General features: G+C 40.4%; 1 pseudogene; it reads left to right on the top strand.

Moving 5' to 3' along the window:
• Window positions 1–25,466, top strand: part of LOC114819227 (uncharacterized) — a 33,132-nt pseudogene extending 7,666 nt beyond the window's left edge.
• Window positions 25,467–25,843: the final 377 nt, after the last annotated feature.

Raw genomic sequence — 25,843 nt, 5'->3', positions numbered from 1 at the left:
ATTAAATTTTGCAAAAGCTACTTTTGAATTAAAGTCAAATTCTTGATTCCTGTTTTGTAAGTAGTTTGGTGAAAATCATCTAAAGCCTGCCCTATGTGACAAGTAACAATGTTTCCTACGTTTGTTTAAGCTTTGGTATTCGGGCACAAATAGAACGAGAAACGGTGTTGGCATAATTGTGGACAAGACCTTGACACAAGATGTTGTAGATGTCAAGAGGGTAGGAGATAGAATCATGGCAATCAAGATTGTAATAGGACAAGAACTCATCAATGTGATTAGTGCGTACGCACCTCAAGTAGGGTTGGATACGAGTTCGAAGGAGAAATTTTGGGAAGACCTTGGAGACTTGGTGCAAGGAATTGCTCAGACGGAGAAGTTATTTATAGGAGGAGATTTAAATGGACACGTGGGCAGGGAGACAGGCAACTATGGAGGTTTTCATGGTGGCCATGGTTTTGGGGAGAGAAATGAGGATGGGGAAGCTATCTTGGATTTTGCAATGACATATGATCTCTTCTTAGCCAACACCTTCTTTAAGAAGAGAGAAGAACATGTGATCACCTACAAGAGTGGGTCGTCAAAAACACAAATTGATTTTCTTCTAATGAGGAAAGGGGATCGTATAACTTGTAAGGATTGCAAAGTTATACTGGGGGAGAGCTTGGCTAATCAACATTGCTTGTTGGTGATGGATGTACATATCAAAATAGTGAGAAAAAAGAACAAGACTTGGAAGTGCCCAAAGACTAGATGGTGGAATCTAAAAGGAGAAAAACAAGTCATTTTCAAAGAGCAAGTAATCACCCAGTGTGTGTGGGATAGAGAGGGGGAAGCTAGCCAAATGTGGGATTCCATGGCTAGCTGTATCCGAAAAGTAGCAAAAGAGGTATTAGGAGAGTCCAAGGGCTTTGCTCCACACCAAAAGGAATCTTGGTGGTGGAATGAGGAGGTACAAAAAAAGGTGAAGGCTAAGAAGGAATGTTGTAAAACCTTATACAAGGATAGGACCGATGAAAATGGTGAAAGGTATAGAAGAGCGAAGCAAGAGGCGAAGAAAGCTGTGAGAGAAGCTAAGTTAGCGGCTTATGACGATATGTATAAGCGACTAGATACCAAAGAAGGAGAGTTGGATATCTATAAACTAGCTAGAGCAAGGGAAAAGAAGACAAGGGACCTAAACCAAGTGAGGTGCATCAAGGATGAGGATGGAAAGGTTCTTGCTACAGAGAACGCGGTCAAAGACAGATGGAGAGGTTATTTTCATAATCTTTTCAATGAAGGACATGAAAGGAGTACTCCTTTAGGGGAGTTGAGTAACTCAGAAGAGTGTAGAAACTACTCCTTTTATCGTCGAATCAGGAAGGAAGAAGTGGTTGTAGCTTTGAAGAAGATGAAGCCTAGAAAAGCAGTGGGCCCAGACGATATACCGATTGAAGTGTGGAAAGCCTTGGGAGAGACAGGTATAGCATGGCTCACTGACCTTTTCAATAGGATTTTGAAAACGAAGAAGATGCCAAACGAGTGGCGAAAGAGCACCTTGGTGCCTATTTACAAGAATAAGGGCGACGTACAAAATTGCATGAACTATAGGGGTATTAAGCTAATGAGTCATATAATGAAGCTCTGGGAGAGAGTCATTGAGCATAGATTGAGGCAAGAGACACGGGTTTCGGACAACCAATTCGGGTTCATGCCAGGGCGCTCAACCATGGAGGCAATCTATCTCTTACGAAGATTGATGGAAAGATATAGAGATGGGAAAAAGGATTTACACATGGTCTTTATAGATTTGGAAAAAGCGTATGATAGGGTCCCAAGAGACATTCTTTGGAGGATTTTAGAGAAGAAAGGAGTACGAGTAGCTTATTTATTGAAACAAAGCGTATGATACGTTGAAATGAAACAAAGCTTATTTATTGATATCTCTAAGAAGTTACAAATATGTACATATACACGAGTCAAAATAAACAAACAAGAGGGAGCCTTCACAAAGGTTGCTTAGGAGAAGTCTCAGCAGTTGGTAGAGCCCCAGAAAGAGAAGGCACCGGAGGGGGAATCATTCGGAGCCTCAGTACTGGACAGCACCCTAGAAGGAGGAGGCATTGGAGGTTGATCATTTAGAGCTTCATTACGCGGTACAGCCCCAGAAGACGAAGGCAATAAATGCCTTTGGAACAAACCCACAGACCTCTGATGATCATGTAAAATCTGACCATCAGATTCCTTCATCTGGTCAAGCTTCCTCTTCATGTTTGTAGCATAGTCATGAGCGAGCCGGTGCAACTGTTTATTCTCATGCTTGAGCCCTCTAATCTCCTGTTTGAGACTCATCACTTCAGCCGCCAATGATTCAACTTGGCGGGTTCGAGCAAATAGGCGTTGGGCCATATTAGACACAGAACCTGCACACTGAACACTGAGAGCCAGAGAATTCTTAACAACCAACTCATCAGACCGTTTGGAAAGTAGTCTGTTATCTTTGGGAGTGAGAAGGTTCCTGGCCACCACAGCAGCGGTCATATCATTCTTCATCACGGAATCCCCAACGGTAAGAGGACCAGTAGGGGATAAGAAGGATGGGCGCCATATGTTGTCTGGAGAAGGCGTGGTTGCCTTTTCAACAAGGTTCAAGTCAAAACGACGGTCGGAGGGGCCAGACATTTTCAAAGGTGTTGAAGAGAAAAGAGGTCGGACAAATCAAGATCTTAGAAATGCAAGAAGGGAGCTTCTACTGGTGGAGATTCAAGTGTGCTTTGGAACTTAATACCAGCCTCTATAAAAATCCGCACTCGATGGAGCTTCAGAAATCGAAGAGGCGCCTGCTCAGAAATCGAAAAGGTGTTTGCTTTCTCAAAAGTTGGGCTGCTCAGAGACCACGAGGGCCGATCTCAGGAATCGAAGAGGCGTTTGCTTTCTCAAAAGCTGGACTGCTCAAAGACCACGAAGGTCGATCGCAGAAATCGAAGAGGCGCTTGCTTTCTCAAAAGCTGGGCTGCTCAGAGACCACGAGGGCCGATCTCAGAAATCGAATAGGCACCTGCTTTTTCAGCCTTGTCAGCACTTGTCACATGCACACTCAACTTTGCTGAAATTACGGGCATTCTGTCGAAGATTTCTAGTGAAGTAGAAAGCACGTGAATGTTACTGTTCAATCATTCACTTTCCACACGCAACATCAGCTCACGGGTACCACATATAACTTTGCCAAAAATCTCTGACAAAGTTTAGACACGTGAAGCTTGCAGCTCCCATTACATCGCTATGACCAAGAAGGGTAAAAGAATAGCAAAGAAACAGCACTAACAAAGTTTAAACACATAAATTTTGAAGGTCTAGCTACCATATTATTACCCACAAGGGTAAAGGAACAGGATCATTGCTGGATAATTGGAAAGTCCCTGTGGGTTAACCTCTGTGCTCCGTGGCAAGGTAGACTAGCAAACAGGCCTAACCTTTACTCACATTCGAGAAAACACTCCCAACAAGATTGCTTGCTTCAAGATCGAAGAGGCACTGTCCTCCGAATCTCGAGAGCCAGACTCTCAACATGATTACTTTCTCAAAAAGCGACGAGACACCGCTATCTGAATCTCGAGAGCCAGACTCCTAGCAGGATTGCTTTCTCAAAAATCGAAGAGGCACCATTCTCCGAATCTCGAGAGATAGATCCCCGACAGGATTGCTTGTTCGAAAACCGGAGAGGCACCGCTTTCTCAACTTCGAGAGCCCCTTAGATAAAGCTTGTCTGTAATCCTCACACCGTTTTCCCAACTTCGAGAGCCAGATCTCCTTGGATAAAGCTTGTTTGTAATCTTCACACGTAACATCAGCTTTCCAGATACCACAGACCACTTTTTCAAAGTGCTCTGACAGAGTTAAAACACGTGAAGCTGGCAGCTCCCACTACCGTGCTATGACCAAGCAGGGTAAAAGAATAATATTACTCCTTGTTAGGGAGACTCCTATATATGTCGACCTCCATCCTCAACGGACAGGCACACCTGCAAAAATGCTCAACCCTTCCTCATATCTGAGAGGGCACTCCCAACGAAGCCTCTCGAAATACTCAGCTTTCTTTCCCCCCGAGAATACCTCTGCAAACAAGCTACACTAGAGCAAGAATATCTCATATCATCAGGGTTAAAAGCAAGAGTATCCCATATCATGCTTTTTCCCTGTCTTTTCCTTTGGCCTTATTCTTACCTGCAAGACAAGGAGAAAGAGAGCAATCAGTCAGCACTTGGAATCAAGCTTCCAGTCCGAAACTGACTGCCTGGAACCCCATTGCTCTCGAGTACTCATTTTCAACATCTTATGCTTCCCGAGAAGATACCACATCTGCCTGAGGAACAAATAGGGCAAGTGAGAAGGATACAAGGAAGCATGTGGAGACAAGCGCAACAGAACACGTGCCGATACATCCACTACTTTGTCAACAGCAAAAGTATCCCAAATCAGCAGGGTCGAACGTACTCTAGATTTGATGGACTTGTTTTGACCCTCAAATTCTTCAATCGGCCTTATACTCTGGCGGAAACAAGAAAACCCTCCAGCCCAGTTCAAGAATAAGCCTGTGGAAAGTTATTTCTTCAAAAGTAAAAGTATCTCATATCACATTTTCTCCTTTTCTTCTCTTTATTCTTCATGCTACCTGCAAGATAAGGAGAAAGATAACAATCAGCCGGAACTCGAAATCAAACTTCTGATCTGGGATTGATTGCTTGGAGCTTTGATTGCTAACCTTGTCTGTCACCTCTTTCAGCAGATCCCCTAGCTCGGCGACTTGGGGGACTCCTACTACATGGTTTGTATCGCGCTTGACCAAGCCTGAAACTACAAGTAAGCGTTAAGTGAAATTGATACATTACCTTGTGCATCTCCACCAGTTAAAGATACCACCCCTGGAGGGAGGAAGAGTACTCCCAAAGAAGATGCCACATTTACCTATGAGACAGATAAGGCAAGTGAAGACGATACCACACTTCGGTACTTAAAAGTTTCGTGATTACGAGATCATTCTTCCACAATATTTCCTAATGTCATTTGTACTAAATCATTCACTTGTACTCACTAAATGAGAGCTTGAACCTATATACTGTGTAAACCCTTCACACTTAATGAGAACTCCTTTACTCCGTGGACGTAGCCAATCTGGGTGAACCACGTACATCTTGTGTTTGCTTCCTGTCTCTATCCATTTACATACTTATCCACACTAATGACCGGAGCAATCTAGTGAAGATCACAAATTTAATATTTAAGATGATATTCTTTGGTGTATGCTTTTCGCAAACGATATAGTGTTGATAGATGAAACGCAGGAAGGGGTAAACGCGAAGCTTAACCTTTGGAGAGAAGTGTTGGAATATAAAGGTCCTCGCCTAAGCCGATCAAAGACAGAATATATGGAGTGCAAGTTCAGTGCAAACGGAGGCCAAAATGAGTTAGGGGTGAGGATCGGAGATCAGGAAATACCAAAGAGCGACCTTTTTCGCTACCTAGGATCTATCTTGCAAAAGAACGAAGAATTTGATGGAGATCTCACCCATAGAATACAAGCTGGATGAATGAAGTGGAAGAGTGCATCCGGCGTGTTGTGTGACCGTCGTAGGCCACTGAAGCTCAAGGGAAAATTTTATAGGACGGCAATAAGGCCGGCAATGCTGTATGGCATAGAATGTTGGGCGGTGAAGCATTAACACGTAGGTGTAGTGGAGATGAGGATGCTTCGTTGGATGTGTGGGCACATGAGAAAGGATAAGATTAGGAATGAGGATATCCGAGGTAAAGTAGGAGTAGCCGAAATTGAAGGAAAGAGGAGAGAAAATCGGTTACGGTGGTTTGGACATGTGCAAAGAAGGCCTACTGACGCTCCGGTTCGAAGATGTAACCACGGGACAGAGGTTCAGGGCCGAAGGGGTAGAGGAAGACCTAGGAAAACTTTGGAAGAGACCCTAAGAAAAAACTTAGAGTACTTAGATCTAACGGAGGACATGACACAAAACCGAGCGCAATGGCGTTCTAGGATTCATATAGCCGACCCCACTTAGTGGGAAAAAGCTTTGTTGTTGTTGTTGTTGTTGTTTTGTCATTTCTATTGCCTTTGGAATATGTTCCTTCTTTTTGCTTCTAGGTCAAACTCTAGGGAAGATAGAAAATTCGTTAAATCTTTTTATTTTTTTAGTACAGATCAATTGTGGATGAGAAACTCTGGAGATCCTTAAACATGATTTAGTTATCTTTTTGTAATGGAAAAATATTCTGATAAAACAAAGATTCAAACTAAGGAAAAAAAAAAGCACAATTTGAATTTTGGTATAAGATTTAGTAGATTGCTCTATGTTAGATTGAACTATAACTGTTGAGTAAATTGTGAAGTTATATAATTGTAGTGGTATCTCTAGAAAGATGAAATGCCACATATAGACATCTATGATGCATGTCATGTCTCTTTACGCCATATAATTTAATTGCTTCTGGTATGCCTTTTCTTCTAGAAATTTTTATGACATTGATCTTAAATCGACACTTGGTTACTGTAGGTCAAAGATACGATGGATCTTCAGTCTGTACATATGAAATATTTAACAGATTCGCTTGACATGTAAGTTCATTGGTCAATGTGTACAATATTCTTACCATTGTTATATATGTGCCCTGTATTTCTAAATTGCCATGCTTTGTAATTAATTATTATATCAATAGAAGTATTTTTATTCACTTGTAGTAAACAACCGAGAAAAAAGTTTGCACCAAGTGTGTACTTGCTGTCGGCTGCAAGATTTCTGGAAGCAATGCACAAGAAACTACACTGAAGGGTTTAGCTACTAAATTGGGTTGTCGACTGGGAAGTTAGCCTATGAAATTTGTGGGAAAATGGTTAGGAGATTAGAGAAGGGTGGAAAGAAATTGTTTCTATCAAGGGTAGCCCACTTGAATTGTGTCGGTTGCAAGCAGTACTCCAACACACTACCTATCACTTTTTAAAGTTCTTTGCTGTGCAAAAGATTTGAAGAGTTTAATGAGATGGTAAAAGAGATCAGCTGGTGAGGTGGAAATCTGTTTCTAGTTGCCAAACAAAAGGGGGGTTTTAGGGATAAGCAATTTGAACAAAAGGAATGTGGCCCTTCTTGGGGAATCGTTTGACATTTCAAAGTTTCTCGATATTGTTTTCTTTGATTGTCAATTAACCATGAATTCAAAGAACTTAGCGAAGAAGGCTTTGGTGTATTTAACACAATACGTTGAAATGAAGGAAAACTTATTTATTGATATCCCCGATAAGCTACAAATATGTACATATACATGAGTCAAAATAAACACACAAGAGGGAGCCTTCACAAAGGTTGCTTAGGAGAAGTCTCAGCAGTCGGTAGAGCCCCAGAAAGAGAAGGCACCGGAGGGGGATCATTTGGAGCCTCAGTACTGGACAGAACCCTAGAAGGAGGAGGCATCAGAGGTTGATCATTTGGAGCTTCATTACGCGGTACAGCCCCAGAAGACGAAGGCAATAAATGCCTTTGGAACAAACCTACAAATCTCTGATGATCAAGTAAAACCTGACCATCAGTTTCCTTCATCTGGTCAAGCTTCCTCTTCATGTTTGTAGCATAGTCATGTGCGAGCCGGTGCAACTGTTTATTCTCATGCTTGAGCCCTCTAATCTCCTGTTTGAGACTCATCACTTCAGCCGCCAATGATTCAACTTGGCGGGTTCGAGCAAATAGGCGTTGGGCCATATTAGACACAGAACCTGCACACTGAACACTGAGAGCCAGCGAATCCTTAACAGCTAACTCATCAGACCGTTTGGAAAGTAGTCTGTTATCTTTGGGAGTGAGAAGGTTTCTGGCCACCACCGCAGCGGTCATATCATTCTTCATCACGGAATCCCCAACGGTAAGAGGACCAGTAGGGGAGACGAAGGATGGGCGCCATATGTTGTCTGGAGAAGGCGGGGCTGCCTCTTCAACAAGGTTCAAGTCAAAACGACGGTCGGAGGGGCCAGACATTTTCAAAGGTGTTGAAGAGAGAAGAGGTCGGACAAATCAAGATCTTAGAAGTGCAAGAATGAAGCTTCTACTGGTGGAGATTCAAGTGTGCTTTGGAACTTAATGCCACCCCTTATAAAAATCTGCACTCGACGGAGCTTCAGAAATCGAAGAGGCGCCTGCTCAGAAATCGAAGAGGCGTTTGCTTTCTCAAAAGCTGGGCTGCTTAGAGATCACGAGGGTTGATCTCAGAAATCTAAGAGGCGTTTGCTTTCTCAAAAGTTGGGCTGCTCAAAGACCACGAAGGCTGGTCTCAGAAATTGAAGAGGCGCTCGCTTTCTCAAAAGCTGGGCTCCCCAGAGACCACGAGGGCCGATCTCAGAAATCGAAGAGGCACCTACTTTTCCAGCCTTGTCAGCACCTGTCACACGCACACTCAGCTTTGCGGAAATTATGGGCATTCTGTCGAAGACTTCTGGGGAAGTAGAAAACACATGAATCTTACTGTTCAATCACCCACTTCCCACACGCAACAATAGCTCATGGGTACCACAGAAAACTTTGCCAAAGTTCTCTGCCAAAGTTGAGCACGTGAAGCTTGCAGCTCCCACTACATCGCTCTGACCAAGAAGGGTAAAAGAATAGCAAAGAAACAGCACTAACAAAGTTTAGACCCATAAATTTTGAAGGTCTAGCTACCATATTATTACCCACAAGGGTAAAGGAACAGTACCACTGCTGGATAATTGGACAGTCCCTGTGTGTCAACCTCTGTGCTTCGTGGCAAGGTAGACTAGCAAACATGCCCAACCTTTACTCACATTCGAGAAAACACTCCCAATAAGATTGCTTGCTCCAAAATCGAAGAGGCACCGTCCTCCGAATCTCGAGAGCCAGAATCCTAACATGACTACTTTCTTAAAAATCGAAGAGAGGGTAAAGGAACAGTACCATTGCTGGATAATTGGAAAGTCCCTGTGTGTTAACCTCTGTGCTTCGTGGCAAGGTAGACTAGCAAACATGCCCAACCTTTACTCACATTCGAGAAAACACTCCCAACAAGATTGCTTGCTCCAAAATCGAAGAGGCACCGCCCTCCGAATCTCGAGAGCCAGACTCCCAACATGATTACTTTCTAAAAAATTGAAGAGACACTGCTCCCCGAATCTTCGAGAGCCAGACCCCCAGCGTGACTGCTTTCTCAAAAATCGATGAGGCATCGTTCTTCGAATCAATCGAAGAGGCGCTCGCTTTCTCAAAAGCTGGGCTGCTCAGAGACCACGAGGGCCGATCTCAGAAATCGAAGAGGCACCTACTTTTCTAGCCTTGTCAGCACCTGTCACACGCACACTCAGCTTTGCAGAAATTATGGGCATTCTGTCGAAGACTTCTGGTGAAGTAGAAAGCACATGAATCTTACTGTTCAATCACCCACTTCCCACACGCAACAATAGCTCATGGGTACCACAGATAACTTTGCCAAAGTTCTCTGCCAAAGTTGAGCACGTGAAGCTTGCAGCTCCCACTACATCGCTCTGACCAAGAAAGGTAAAAGAATAGCAAAGAAACAACACTAACAAAGTTTAGACACATAAATTTTGAAGGTCTAGCTACCATATTATTACCCACAAGGGTAAAGGAACAGTACCACTGCTGGATAATTGGAAACTCCCTGTGTGTCAACCTCTGTGCTTCGTGGCAAGGTAGACTAGCAAACATGCCCAACCTTTACTCACATTCGAGAAAACACTCCCAACAAGATTGCTTGCTCCAAAATCGAAGAGGCACCGTCCTCCGAATCTCGAGAGCCAGACTCCCAACATGACTACTTTCTCAAAATCGAAGAGAGGGTAAAGGAACAGTACCATTGCTGGATAATTGGAAAGTCCCTGTGTATCAACCTTTGTGCTTCGTGGCAAGGTAGACTAGCAAACATGCCCAACCTTTACTCACATTCGAGACAACACTCCCAACAAGATTGCTTGCTCCAAAATCGAAGAGGCACCGCCCTCCGAATCTCGAGAGCCAGACTCCCAACATGATTACTTCCTCAAAAATCGAAGAGACACCGCTCTCCGAATCTCGAGAGCCAGACTCCCAACATGATTACTTCCTCAAAAATCGAAGAGACACTGCTCTCCGAATCTCGAGAGCCAGACCCCCAGCATGATTGCTTTCTCAAAAATCGAAGAGGCATCGTTCTCCGAATCTCGAGAGCCAGATACCACAGACCACTTTTTCAAAGTGCTCTGACAGAGTTAAAACATGTGAAACTGACAGCTCCCACTACCGTGCTATGACCAAGCAGGGTAAAGGAATAGCATTACTACTTGTTAGGGAGACTCCTATATATGTCAACCTCCATCCCCAACGGACAGGCAGACCTGCAAAAATGCTCAACCCTTCATCATATCTGAGAGGGCACTCCCAACGAAGCCTTTCGAAATATTCAGCTTTCTTTCCCCCCGATAATACCTCTGCAAACAAGCTATACTAGAGCAAGAATATCTCATATCATCAGGGTTAAAAGCAAGAGTATCCCATATCATGCTTTTTCCCTGTCTTTTCCTTTGGCCTTGTTTTTACCTGCAAGACAAGGAGAAAGAGAGCAATTAGTCAGCACTTGGAATCAAGCTTCCAGCCAATAACTGACTGCCTGGAACCCCTTACCTGATTACTTACCTGGCATTGCTCTCGAGTACTCATCTTCAACATCTTATGTTTCCAGGGAAGATTTTGCATCTGCTTGAGGAACAGATAGGGCAAGTGCGAAGGATACAAGGAAGCATGTGGAGACAAGCGTAACAGCACACGTGCCGATACATCCATTACTCTGTCAAAAGCAAAAGTATCTCATATCAGCAGGGTGGAACGTACTCTAGATTTGATGGACTTGTTTTGACCCTCAAATTCTTCAGTCGGCCTTATACTCTGGAGGAAACCAGAAAACCCTCCAGCTCAGTTCAAGAATAAGCCTGTGGAAAGTTACTTCTTCAAAAGCAAAAGTATCTCATATCATCTCTTCTCATTTTTCTTCTCTTTATCCTTCATGCTGCTGCAAGATGGGGAGAAGGTGAACAATCAGTCGGAGCTCTGATTGCTTACCTTGTCTGTCACCTCTTTCAGCAGACCCCCTAGCTCGGCGACTTGGGGGACTCCTACTACATGGTTTGTATCGCGCTTGACCAAGCCTGAAACTACAAGTAAGCTTCAAGTGAAATTGATACATTACCTTGTGCATCTCCACCAGTTAAAGATACCACCCCTGGATGGAGGAAGAGTACTTCCAGAGAAGATGCCACATCTACCTATGAGACAGATAAGGCAAGTCAAGACGACTCCACACTCCGATACTTAGAAGTTTCGTGATTACGAGATCATTCTCCCACAATATTTCTTAATGTCATTTGTACTAAATCATTCACTTGTACTCACTAAAGGAGAGCTTGAACCTATGTACTTGTGTAAACCCTTCACAATTAATGAGAACTCTTCTATTCCGTGGACGTAGCCAATATGGGTGAACCACGTACATCTTGTGTTTGCTTTCCTATCTCTATCCATTTATATACTTATCCACACTAATGACCGGAGCAATCTAGCGAAGATCACAAAAAGCGACCGTTTTCGCTACCTAGGATCTATCTTGCAAGAGAACGGAGAATTAGATGGAGATCTCAACCATAGAATACGAGCTGGATGGATGAAGTGTTAGAATGCATCCGGCGTGTTGTGTGACCGTCGTAGGCCACTGAAGCTCAAGGGAAAATTTTATAGGACGGCAATAAGGCCAGCGATGTTGTATGGCACAGAATGTTGGGCGGTGAAGCATCAACACGTACACAAAATGGGTGTAGCGGAGATGAGGATGCTTCGTGGGATGTGTGGGCACACGAGAAAGGATAAGATTGGGAATGAGGATATCCGAGGTAAAGTAGGAGTAGCCGAAATTGTAGGAAAGATGAGAGAAAATCGGCTCCGGTGATTTGGACATGTGCAAAGAAGGCCGAATGACGCTCCGGTTCGAAGATGTGACTACGGGACAGAGGTTCAGGGCCGAAGGGGTAGAGGAAGACCTAGGAAAACTTTGGAAGAGACTCTAAGAAAAGACTTAGAGTACTTGGATCTAACGGAGGACATGACACAAAACCGAGCGCAATGGCGTTCTAGGATTCATATAGCCGACCCCACTTAGTGGGAAAAGGCTTTGTTGTTGTTGTTGTTGTTGTTGTCAATTAACCATGAATCTGACCTTTGCAGATGTTTCCTGTCTGATGAAACACGACCTATAGCTCGCATCATTGAAAGCATTCTGCAGTGTGCTCTTGACTTCAGGTCTTGTCTGACTGGGGGATTGTGGGATGTTGGAACAGCTGATGGGAAAATAACGAGAAGGCTTTCTGGAATAAATATATACCAGGTGATGATCACATCTTTAAAGTTGAAGATAACCGCGGAAATGAACTTTAAGGTGATATAAAATTATAAACAATTTCACTTTAGTCGAACTAGCAACGCCATTTAAAGAAATATAACAGCAACTATGACCATCAAGAGAAAGCACAAGAGGAGTGTTGCTGATGTGATATAAATAGCACACAAACTTAAACCCTCTTTTTGATAGTTGTAGTATGTGTAAGTACGGATCGTTCTAGGCTGGGGATTAACAGGGCTGCTAATCTATACAAATTAAACTCTAAATCACTAAACTAGACTCAAAAACAGAAAACTAAACTTAGAACTATTCAAAATAAGCTAAACTGACTCAAAACACACAAACTAAGTAAAATTGACTCAAAACAGGAACTAAAGGGAAGTTTGGACGAAAATTAAATTAAAAAGACTCAGAATACTAAATGGGGGGTTGTTTTGACGAATTTAAGATTTAAACAAACTTGCAGAAACAAACTAAAGGGTACGAAATTGGGTGAATTAAGGGGGTGGAAGGCTAGTTAGAGGGTCCTTTCCCACACAGCATATATGCATACAAATCGATTTCCAGTTATTCTTCATATAAACCATGAATGACAATGCCCCAAGTTAACCGTGAACTGTACAAATTAACCATCAGATTTTCCTAAATTCATTGAATTGGACTTAGCGATCCAACCAAATTATTCTTATCAAGTTCCCTACATGAACTACATAATAGAGATACTTATCAAAGATCATTGAGATATGTGAAAATTATAAGTATTGACATGACATTCGTAACTATGAACTGCATGATACTCCTACCAGGAATTTACTTAACATGATCGTGACTAGCAACCTCCACTAGTTGTAAATATAAGTTCATAACTATTAAGTAAAACTCCCTTATATATCAAATTCAGGCATGCAAACTAAGTGGGCCCCCTTAATCAACACATAAGAATAAATTATCAATCAAACAGTTAAGTAAATTGCACTCACGATTTATGAAATAATAACTGGATGTAATCAATTCATATCACATATATGTTCATGGCCTTAAATTCACCTCTAGCTAAAACAAAGTCAGTTCCTCATGTTTGCAATTAAACAAAGACAATTAAAATTAAACATTGAAAATAAAAAATAGAATACACCTAGAAACGCTCCAACAATCCCAAAGGTCTTGAATGGCAGGCACGGCTCCAAGCTTCTTCTCCTTCCTTGCAAAGCTACAACACAAGTGTGTTTTTTGATCTTAGGCTCCTATGTGTGGTGGTGCTGAATGGTGCGGCATTGTGGTGTATTTATAGGTTGAGGGCACACGACACAAGGTAGTTTTGGAGAAGGATTTGGCACTCCAAAGGTTGTGTTGGAAAGGGATTGCATAGCACAAACCAAGAGGGACAGGGATCTAGGGTGCGGCTGATTTCTAGGCTTCTAGAAAGGAGGTGTTGTGGTAGGTTCCTAGAAGGACAAGGGATAAGGTATGTGGCACCCTTTTAGGAGAAGCTAAGGCCTTTTAGAAATCAGGTTTCTAGATGTCTTAAAATAACTCCCTCTTGCAACTGGAATTTAGGTAGAATAGGATTAGGATAAGGTTATGATAAGATAAGGTTTTGATAAGATAAGGCTTTAAATAATGTTCCGTCTTTTTAGCTGATTCCTTATCTTTTATGTTTTGAATTAATTTCTTCAACTCTTTAGCACATTCCTAGCCTTTTTTTATCTTTAAAAATGTCCATTCACCTTGCTCCATTCATATGTTATCCATTCCAAGCCCAAAACTGCTCTAAAATGCTCTAAATTGCCTTTTCTTGCCACTTTTGCCATTTGAATCTACAAACACACGAAAATGGCTTAAAACACTCTAAAAAGTAGAAACTAACTACGTAAATACAAGGAAACAAGCTAACTAAGTCGTATAATTATGCTCCTATCAAATTCACCCACAATTAGCTTTTGCTAGTCCTCGAGCAAAAGAAAACAAACAAAACATAACCTAAACCTTCCAACGTTTGTTTCAGGGATTTCCAATTAAACATGATATGTTAAAAATCATTACTCCCACATATTTTAGCTACCATTACCCTCAAGCTCATACTTAATCGTAGTTACCACTCACTAGCTCGCATTTAATCAATGAAAACAATGTTTTCAATGTAGTAATATGCCTTAGAGAATTCACTCAATTCCTCACCAGATATATTCTCTATTTTCACACAGATTTTCTGATTACTCCTTATACTAGGTTTATGTGAGAAGATTGATGTAAACATGTAGACTAGCACTAACATATGTTATAATTAAAGAAGGCACTTTTTGGAATTATTAATGCGTGTATATATGATCTCATGAACGGAATGCCATTACTTAAACGTGAGAACCAAGGATACCATACACTCGTACCAATCTCAACCTCCACATTATTGAACACATAACAATCAAGATTGAAGAAGGGTTGTAACATGGCTAGGGTATTGGCTAACAAAGAAAGGTAAAGATAAACAAAAGTTCTTAAAGTGATAGTAAGCAAAGTAATGAAATTAACACTTAGAATTCAATTTTTGAATGCAGCAACTAACTTTAAACACAAGGGAAAGATTCTTACAACACTTAGGGCTTGATTCAAATTTTTGGACCCTTTCTTCAACAACCAATACTTGTGAGTTCATTCTTACTTATTTCTCAACTCTTTTCCTTTCTTTTCTCAACTTTTTCAATTTTTTTCTCCTCTTTTTCACGTTTTTTCTTCTTTTTTTCTTTCTTTGGCACACTAAATGTACAACCTTATAGATTTCCAACGAAAAATCTTCCCCCACACTTGTTTTTCTGCATAATGTTGATAAAAAGGAATTCCGTCTAAGTCATGCTTCACTATTCTTTAAGAACAAGGGTATGGATAGTCTTATTCTAGGCTAGGTAAGGATAATGTGGCTAACAAAGAAAATAGGCTAGCTAAGGCTCAACGAGGTTAAACCTACAATACATATGCAAAGGGTAAGGCTTTTTGGCTCTGGTTTAACTAAACAACTTAATCTTGTTATATGTTATGCACTCAATTCATGCCTTGAATGAAACGGGTATGAGTTTTAGTATTTGGATCTATAATAATGAAAATATTCTAAGGAGCAACCAAACAAAGAAATAATGAGATCATGCAACGACTTTAGAAAACAAAAACATCACAGATTCATAACTCTCCAAATAAAGTATAGGCTCAAGTATTTCAGGGTTGTAGCGTTAGTTTGAGTTCCTTCATGTTACAAAAATTGATTTTTTTTCTTTTATGATTTTTTCTCTTTGATACCCTATTATTGACAATTGTAGTAAAGATGTAAGTAGGGATCGTTCTAGACTGGGAATTAACTAAGGATGCTAATCAACACAAATAAGACTTAAAAACACTAAATTAGACTCTATAGACTCAAAATTGACTCAAAACACTCAAAACAACAACAAACAATAAAAAAGACTCAATTCTAGACCTAACAAGTGATTTTGACGAAAATAAGACTTAACTTGACACAAAAGATTAAAAGGAAATAGATTATGACTCAACTAACAAGACTTAATGAATGGGGGATTGTTTTTTGACGAATTTAAAACTTAAAACATAAACTTTGCATAAAACACTTTAATAAAACGAATTTGGTGAATTGAAAAGGGTGAAAGGCTAGTTAGAAGGTCATTCTCCACACATGACATATGCAAACAAATCAATTTCCAGTATTGTTCTTTTAAACCATGAATGACAACATCCCAAGTTAACCGTGACAGCACAAATTAACCATAAGATTTTCCTTATTTCATTGAATTGGACGGGATATGCATCATAACCAAATTATCCTTCTCAAGTCCCCTAACTATGAAAAGCATGATAGAAAACATATCAAAGGTCATTAAGTTCTTTGAAAATCATATAATAATGGCTTTGAATTCACCTCTAACTAAAAAGAAATTAGTTCTTCATGTTCGCAATTAAACAAAGATAACTTAAATTAGACATTAAAAATAAAAGATAGAAAACACCTAAGAACGCTCCAACAATCCAATGTTAAATGGTAAGCATGGCTTCAGGTGGCTCCTTCTTCTCCTTCCTTGCACAACTGCAACACAATGGGATGAATTTGTGGTGATCTAATGGTAGAGGGTGGTGGTTTGAATTGTGGCGGAAAATATGTATTTATAAGCTAGGGTTTTGCACAAAGTAGTGGAGGAGAAGGATTACACAATCCTAGAGGAATAGGACTAGGAAATTCAGCACAAAGCTTCTAGAAAGGGATTAAATTCGCCAGATTTCTAGGGGGAAAAGGAACAGGTTATTTGAATTGTTTCAGGGCTTCTAGAATCAGATATTAGGTATTCTAATGTGATAAGGAGTCCCCTTTGTAGCGGGAATTAAGGTAGGATATGATTAGGATATGATAAGATAAGATAAGGTTAGTTTGGATGAGATAAGGTTGGATAAAGTTTTGGATAAGATAAGGCAGTTTGGATAATATCTCATTCTTTTGAGCTGATTCTTTATTTTCAATGTCTTGAATTAATTTCTTCAACTCTTTAGCACATTCCTAGCCTTTCTTGAACTTCAAATTCGTCCATTCCTTATGCTCCATATGTAAGATATCCATTCCAGCCCAAAACTGCTCTAAAATGCTTCAAAATGCATTTTCTTGCCAACTTTGTTATTTGGACCTACAAGCACACGAAAATAGCTTAAATCACTATAATAAATAGAAACTAACTATGAAAATGCAAGAAAACAAGCTAACTAAGTCGCATAAATATGCTCCTATAAAACGCATGGGTTGCCTCCCAAGAAGCGTTTGCATTAACGTCTTCCAGCCGGATGATACCTCATTTTAAGCTCCATTAGGGTTCACAACATGGAAGGTTATTTCCTCCACGACATGCCCCTCGAAATTCTCATAGTAGGGCTTCAAACGGTGTGTATTCACTTTGAATTCATGTCCTGTCCTTAAACTTTGAATTTGGACTGCACCATAAGGAAAGACATTAGTAACAACAAAAGGACCAACCCATTTAGAACGCAACTTACTTGGAAACAATCGAAGGCGAGAGTTGAAAAGTAACACTTTCTGCCCGTTTGAGAACGTCTTGCTACAAATCATCTTGTCATGGCATGCCTTCGTTTTCTCCTTGTAAATATGAGCATTCTCATAAGCCTCGTTCCTAATCTCCTCAAGCTCATTCAATTGAAGCTTCTTATGAATGCCGGTCGCATCTATGTCCATATTGAATGTTTTGACTGCCTAATACGCTTTGTGCTTCAACTCAACTAGAAGATGACACGATTTCCCATAGATGAGCCGAAATGGAGACATCCCAATTGGTGTTTTGTAGGCTGTACGATACGCCCACAGTGCATCATTTAAATGCAAGCTCCAATCTTTTCGAGTTGGCCTAACTGTCTTCTCCAAAATCTGCTTGATTTCTCAATTAGAAACCTCGGCTTGCCCACTTGTTTGAGGATGATAAGGTGTTGAAACCTTATGCGTGACATTATACTTTTTGAGCAGCGCCTCAATGGTTCGATTGCAAAAATAGGAACCCCCATCACTTATAAGTACTCTTGGCATCCCAAATCTGGCAAATATGTTAGTTTTAACAAAATCTGCAACCACTTTGGAATCATTAGTACGGGTGGCTTTTGCTTCCACCCATTTTGATACATAATCAACCGTAAGTAAAATATAATTGAAACCATGAGATGAAGGAAAAGGACCCATGAAATCGATACCCCAAACATAAAAAATTTCGACATAATAGATTGGGGCTTGTGACATTTGGTATCTTGGACCTATATTCCCTATTCTTTGACAACGATCACAGGTTATGTTAAAAGTTCTAGCATCCTTAAATATAGTAGGCCAACAAAATCCACATTCTAGAACTTTAAGTGCTGTTCTTTGAGTGCCAAAATGATCCCCACATGCATAAGTGTGACAGAAAGTTAAATTGAATTAAACTCAGAATCATGCACACACCTACGAAGAATCTGATTAGGGCAGTAATTGCCACAAGTACGTGTCATCCCACACATAAAACCATGCATCCTTTTTAAGTTTGTCACGTTGGTGCTTGTTTAGGGTTCTTGGAACTTGTTTAGACACCAAATAATTCACTAAATCGGCATACCATGGCTCACTTACCTCAATGGACAACAACTCCTCGTCTGAGAATGCTTCTGGGATGGGTAATGGCTCCTCATCATGTACCAACCGGCTCAAGTGGTTAGGCACCACGGTCTCACTTCCTTTCTTGTCTCGGATTTCGATATCGAACTCTTGGAGAAGAAGCATCCCACGAATAAGCCTTGGTTTGACCTCTTTCTTTATGAGTAAATATTTCAAAGCTGCATGATCAGAATAGATGATGACTTCAGTTCCAAATAAATAAGAACGAAACTTATCTAAAGCAAACACAATAGTAAAGAGTTCTTTTTTAGTGGTGGAGTAGTTCAATTGAGTGTCATTCAAGGTCCGAGATGCATAATAGATGACATGCGGTTGCTTGTCCTTCATTTGTCCCAAAACAGCCCATATTGCATAATTTGAGGCATCGCACATAAGCTCAAAAGGAAGACTCCAATCTGGTGGAACTATGATAGGGGCCGAAGTTAGCATCTTTTTGAGGTGATTGAAGGCCTTCACACATTCATCGTCCAACTTAAATGGCACATCCTTCTGTAGGAGTCGACATAGGGGTGTGGAGATCTTCGAGAAATCTTTGATGAATCGTCTATAGAATCCTGCATGTCCAAGAAAAGATCGAACCTCTCTCATCGAAGTGGGAGAGGGTAAGTAGCGTACAAGATCTATTTTCGATTTATGAACCTCAATTCCCTTTTCTGAAACTATGTGACCTAAAACTATGCCTTGTTTTACCATAAAGTGACATTTTTCCCAATTTAAAACAAGGTTAGTTTCGATGCATCGTTTCAAGATTAATGTGAGATTAGCTTAAACAATCATCAAACGAATCACCAAAAATACTAAAATCGTCCATGAAGACTTCTATAATCTTCTCAACAAAATCTAAAAAGATACTTACCATGCATCTTTGAAACGTGGCTGGTGGATTGCATAAACCGAATAGCATTCAACGATAAGCAAAGGTACCAAATGGACAAGTAAAAATGGCATTTTCTTGATCGTCCGGAGCTATAACAATCTAATTATATCTTGAATAACCATCAAGAAAGTAATAAAACGAATGACCAGCTAACCTTTCAAGCATTTGATCAATGAATGGCAGGGGAAAGTTATCCTTTCTTGTGGTGGCGTTGAGCTTCGTATAATCGATGCAAACTCTCCAACCTGTTTGGATACGGGTGGGCACAAGTTCGTTTTCTGCATTCTTCACCACAGTGACTCTCGATTTCTTTGGAATAACTTGAATCGGTGAAACCCAACGACTATCCGAAATTGGGTAGATCACTCCACAATCAAGAAGCTTGATAATCTTCTTTTTCACAACTTTCATCATTTGAGGGTTGAGTTGGCATCGAGCCTCTCAAGATGGTTTAGCCCCCTTTTCTAAAAGTATGCTATGCATGCATGCATGTTGTAGGTCTTATTCCCTTGATATCGGCCAAGGTCCATCTAATGGTCGTTTTGTACTCCTTCAATACCCTAACCAATTTCTCCTCTCCTGCCGTGAGTGTAGAAGAGACTATGACCGGCAAAGTCTCTTGGTCTCCTAAGAAAACGTACTTTAAATGATTTGGTAATGGTTTAAGCTCGAGGGGGTGCCTGAATTACTGAGGGTAACAACTTATGAGTAGAAATGGGAATTAAATTTGGGTTTGAAGGCTTACCAACATGTTGTGGCAACGATTCAAGGGCAGCCACCATCTCGGCCACTTCTTCACAATTGGGCACGGCAAGGGGATCCTCATTCCTGTGCATAAGTTTTGCCCCTTGGTCTTTGAGTCTCATTCCTTTTGTAATGGTTATTTCAAGGGCATCCCCATTTAGGTCTTTAAGGTATTCCTGCGCCAATGAATCGAGTATAAAAAAAAAGGTCGTACCCAGTGCACAAGGCTCCCGCTTTGCCTAATGCACAATGATCATCAAAAGGATACCTTATGACTTCAGAAATATTGAAATCAATAATGTCGCCATCAAATTCCATTGTCAACGTCCTCTTGAACACATCTATCTTGGTGCAGACTGTTTTCATGAAGGGTCTTCCAAGTAGGATCGGCAATGGAGTAGAATGAGCCTAATCTTCCATCTTAAGCACATAGAAATCGGCTAGAAAGATTAAATGATTAACCTGCACCAAAACATCTTTCAAAACTCCTTTCGAATATGCATTAGAACGATCGGCTAATTGAATAACTCCATCATTTTTTAGCTCTCCTAGGTTTATAGATGCATAAATAGAGTAGGGCATGACATTAATTGATGCACCTAAGTCTAACATAGCTTGCTCAAATTTAGTATTGCCAATAACACAAGGGATTGTGAAACTACCTGGATCCTTGCATTTAGGGGGCAGTTTTCTTTGTAAAACTGCTGAAACGTTCTCACTTACCCGTACCACTTCTTTGTTCGAAATCCTCTTCCTTGTCGTGCAAAGTTCTTTAAAAAATTTGGCATATTTTGGAACTTGTTTGATTGCATTAAGGAGTGGGATATTGACTTGCACCTTCCTAAACGTCTTCAGAATGTTTTTTTTTTCATTCTCTTCTTTCTTAGATTGCATAAATCTGCGAGGGAAAGGAACAATCGGTGGAATAAGGTTAGAAGTACTTGAACTTGGATGTAACTTACCTGTGTTGGATGGTTTAGAGGCTTTAGGAGGCTGCGGCAAAGGTTGTTCTACCCTTGTCGTGGCATTGTCTTCTTTTTCCTCCTCAAGCAGTAGCTTTTTGTCCTTCTTTTGGTTGGATTTGGATGTTTATGGGTCGGTTCCAACCTCCTTGCCACTTCGCAATGTGATAGCCTTGGCGGTTTCAAATCCTCCCTTTGGATTAACAATTGTTGAACTAGGCAATTTGCCTTGTTCTCCAAACTGTCCCATGAATTTTGCCACTTGCCCCATTTGATTCTTCAATTCGCCCACCTCTTTGGCTTGATTTTGTAATCCCTGCGTCAATGAAGTTAGTATTTGAAGAATTTTATCGCTATCCATTGACGAACCTGAATTTGGTTGGGCAGATTATGGATGGGGTTGTGTTGGTGCGAATGGCCTTTGAAATATCCCAGGAGGTGGCTGTCTAAATCCGCCTTGTTGTTGAGGTTGTTGTGGCTCCCTCCACTTCATGTTTGGGTGATCTCTCCAGCCTGGATTGAAAGTGTTGGAGTATGGATCATATTTTGGCTGATTTTGGCCTTGATAACCAATGGCATTGACACTTTCCTATCCCCCATTCTCTATCAATTGAGAGCATTGATTAGAAGGGTGTCATTGCATAGAGCACACGCCACAAGTACTTGTTCATTGCATTTTGGATACTTCAACAACTTGTGACACAAGAATAGTGAGATTAGCCAATTGAGATTGAATTTCGGTCATTGGATCTTACCTCATTAACTTGATATTGCCGTGGGGGGTCTCTCTGTCCAACTCCTTCGTATTGTTGTGCATTCAAGGCTCGATTCACGATTAATATCTTTGCATCAACTGGTGTTTTATCAACCAAGGCACCTCCTGCCGAGGCATCTAACATTTGTCTCTCAATTGGAAGAAGTCCTTCGTAGAAATATTGAATCAAAAGTTCTTCCTTCATTTGATGTTGAGGGCACGATGCAACTAGTGTCTTGAAACGCTCATAATACGCTGGAAAATATTCTCCTTGGCTTTGTTGAATTCCACTAATCCTCTTCCTCAAAAGAATGACTCTTGAAGTTGAGAAGAATTTCTCTAAGAATGCTTTCCCAAGAAGTGACGGTTCCAGGTACCAATTCGAATAACCAATCCTTAGCCTTTTCAAAAAGAGAGAATGGAAAGACTTTCATCTTCAGAATGTTCCCATCCACGTTGATTGGGGTCATGCTCAAACATACTAATTCGAATTCCTTCAAATGCTTGTTTGGATCTTCCATAGACAGCCCATGGTACTTGGGAATGTGATACAGCAAGCTAGACTTTAATTTGAACTCATCGGTCTTGCCTTGAGCCGCCCTAGGATATTGAATGCATAAGGGCACATCATTGTCTAATCCCGAGGCTGAAAGTTCCTTGATTGTTCGATTATCCACAACCATGGATTGTTCTTCCTCTTCCTCTTCTTCTTCAAATTCGGATTCAAGGCTAAAGCTAGATGGATTAGATTCTGGTTGCTTCCTCTTTCTTTTCAACGTTCATTCAAAACCGTCGTCAAACTCCAAGATATGTGCACGAACAGGTTAAGAACTTCGAGTCATAAACTAGTACCTAAAAAAAAGAAAACAAAACAAAACAAAATCAGAAATCAAAATAAAAGACACGAAGAGAAACAAAAGGAGATTAGCAATTTTGTTAATCCCCGGAAACGGCGCCAAAAATTTGATGTGATATAAATAGCACACAAACTTAAACCCTCTTTTTGATAGCTGTAGTATGTGTAAGTAGGGATCGTTATAGGCCGGGGATTAGGAGGGCTGCTAATCTACACAAATTAAACTCTAAATCACTAAACTAGACTCAAAAACAAAAAACTAAACTTGAACTATTCAAAATAAGCTAAACTGACTCAAAACACACAAACTAAGTTAAATTGACTTGAAACAGGAACTAAAGGGAAGTTTGGACGAAAATTAAATTAAAAAGACTCAGAATACTAAATGGGGGGTTGTTTTGACGAATTTAAGATTTAAACAAACAAACCAAAGGGTACGAAATTGGGTGAATTAAGGGGGTGGAAGGCTAGCTAGAGTGTCATTCTCCACACATGACACATATGCATACAAATCGATTTCCAGTTATTCTTCCTATAAACCATGAATGACAATGCCCCAAGTTAACCGTGAATTGCACAAATTAACCATCAGATTTTCCTAAATTCATTGAATTGGACTCAGCGACGTAACCAAATTGTTCTTATCAAGTTCCCTACATGAACTGCATAATAGAGATACTTATCAAAGATCATTGAGTACTATGAAAATCATAAGTATTGACATGGCATTCGTAACTATGAACTGCATGATACTCCTACCAGAAATTTACTTAACGCGATCGTGACTAGCAACCTCCACTACTTGTAAATATAAGTTCATAACTATTAGGTGAAATTTCCTTATATTTTAGCATCAAATTCATGTATGCAAACCAAGTGGGCCCCCTTAATCAACACACAAGAATAAGTTATCAATCAAACAGTTAAGTAAATTGCACTCATGATTTATGAAATAATAATTGGATGTAATCAATTCATATCACATATATGTTCATGACTTTGAATTCACCTCTAGCTAAAACGAAGTTAGTTCCTCATGTTTGCAATTAATTAAACAAAGACAATTAAAATTAAACATTGAAAATAAAAGATAGAATACACCTAGAAACAATCCAACAATCCCAAAGGTCTTGAATGGCAGGCACGACTCCAAGCTTCTTCTTCTCCTTCCTTGCAAAGCTGCAGCACAAGTGTGTTTTTTTTATCTTAGGCTCTTATGTTTGGTGGGTGCGACATTGTGGTGTATTTATAGGCTGAGGGCACACGGCACAAGGTAGTTTTGAAGAAGGATTTGGCACTCCAAAGGTTGTGTTGGAAAGGGATTGCACAGCACAAACCAACAGGGGCAGGGATCTAGGGTGCGACAGATTTCTAGGCTTCTAGAAATAATGTGTTGTGGCAGGTTCCTAGAAGGACAAGGGATAAGGTATACGACACCCTTTTAGGATAAGGTAAGGCCTTCTAGAAATCAGGTTTTTAGATGTCCTAAAATAACTCCCCCTTGCAGCTGGAATTTAGGTAGAATAGGATTAGGATAAGGTTAGGATAAGATAAGGTTTTGAATAATGTTCATTCTCTTTAGCTGATTCCGTACCTTCTATGTCTTGAGTTAATTTCTTCAACTCTTTAGCACATTCCTAGCCTTTTTTTATCTTCAAAAATGTTCATCCACCTTGCTCCATTCATATGCTATCCATTCCAAGCCCAAAACTGCTCTAAAATGCTCCAAATTGCCTTTTCTTGCCACTTTTGCCATTTGAACCTACAAACACACGAAAATGGCTTAAAACACTCTAAAAAGTAGAAATTAACTACGTAAATGCAAGGAAACAAGCTAACTATAAAAAGGTCGTACCCAGTGCACAAGGCTCCCGCTTTACGCAGGGTCTGGGAGAGGTGAATGTCGGCTAGCCTTACCCCCATTTATGGAGAGGCTGCTCCCAAGAAGGAAACAAGCTAACTATGTCACATAAATATACTCCTCTCTGTTGCTAGGTTTGTTATTGGGATACTATGTAAACTTCAACCTGTGCTTAAGTTTTGGATCTTGATGTGCTTAAAACGCAATGCATACTATGTTTCCTGGAACACCCAAGTCATCCAAGGAAATTGGGTTTGCTTTTATATATGCATTCATGTGTCATGGCACCCTCGGTTACTTCGGGTGCTTAAGTAGATGGTCGTGCAAATTTGCAATGAGGACATTATAGAGGATTTGTGCAGTTAAATTCTAAAGTATAGTTTTTGTAGAACATTAAAATGAAAACTAGTGGTCCGAAATATCATATTCAAAATACGGATGAGCCTGTCAATAACATGCATGTGTATCTGTTTTGCAGGTGATTGCAACAAAACAAACATTTGACAAGAATATGAAAGAACTGCACCTCTGCTACCTCAAGTCACCTAAACATGGGGAGTTTGGACTCTCTCAATTTTTGGAATACCTTTAACTACAATGAATATTACTCAGACGTCGGTAATGAAATGGCCTTCTTAGTCTAAAGCTTCGCAACATGAATTTGGAACTTTCCGATCATGCGTGAAGCAACCCCATTGATTACAATGATTGAGGAGTGTAAGCTCTCAAAGATTCATAGTAGATGATATCTCCAACTGATGTGTAAAATATTTCAGAATTCGTAGAATTGAGGAGGCCTTGAGGTAGCAGATTCCGCAAGGCCGTATAAATTTCTGTAGTTGCAAGTTGCAACCCAGCTTTATGATATGACACTTGACACTGGTTGGCACTAGGCCGCATACTTTCTCTAATATATTTTTAGGCCATGCGGTACAATTTTAGGAGGGCAACAGAATTGCTAACACAGTTACTCAGCCTCTTTAAGCCCTTATGAAGCTAATCAGTAAAGCATGGATTTGACCCAATAGAGGTAGGGTAGGCCCCTCAAACCATCAACCTCACCCCACGTGGAGTGGCTCGTGGATTGAGAAATGGTTCAAGGTATCGTTTTTGGCCATATTACGGAAGATTGAATTGGTTCAAAATTGTTGTAAATGTTGA

Source organism: Malus domestica, chromosome 03 (genome assembly GCF_042453785.1).
Source record: "Malus domestica chromosome 03, GDT2T_hap1".
Classification (NCBI taxonomy): domain Eukaryota; kingdom Viridiplantae; phylum Streptophyta; class Magnoliopsida; order Rosales; family Rosaceae; genus Malus; species Malus domestica.
Note: the sequence above shows the minus strand (reverse complement) of the source record. Positions and strands in the feature narration are given on the sequence as shown.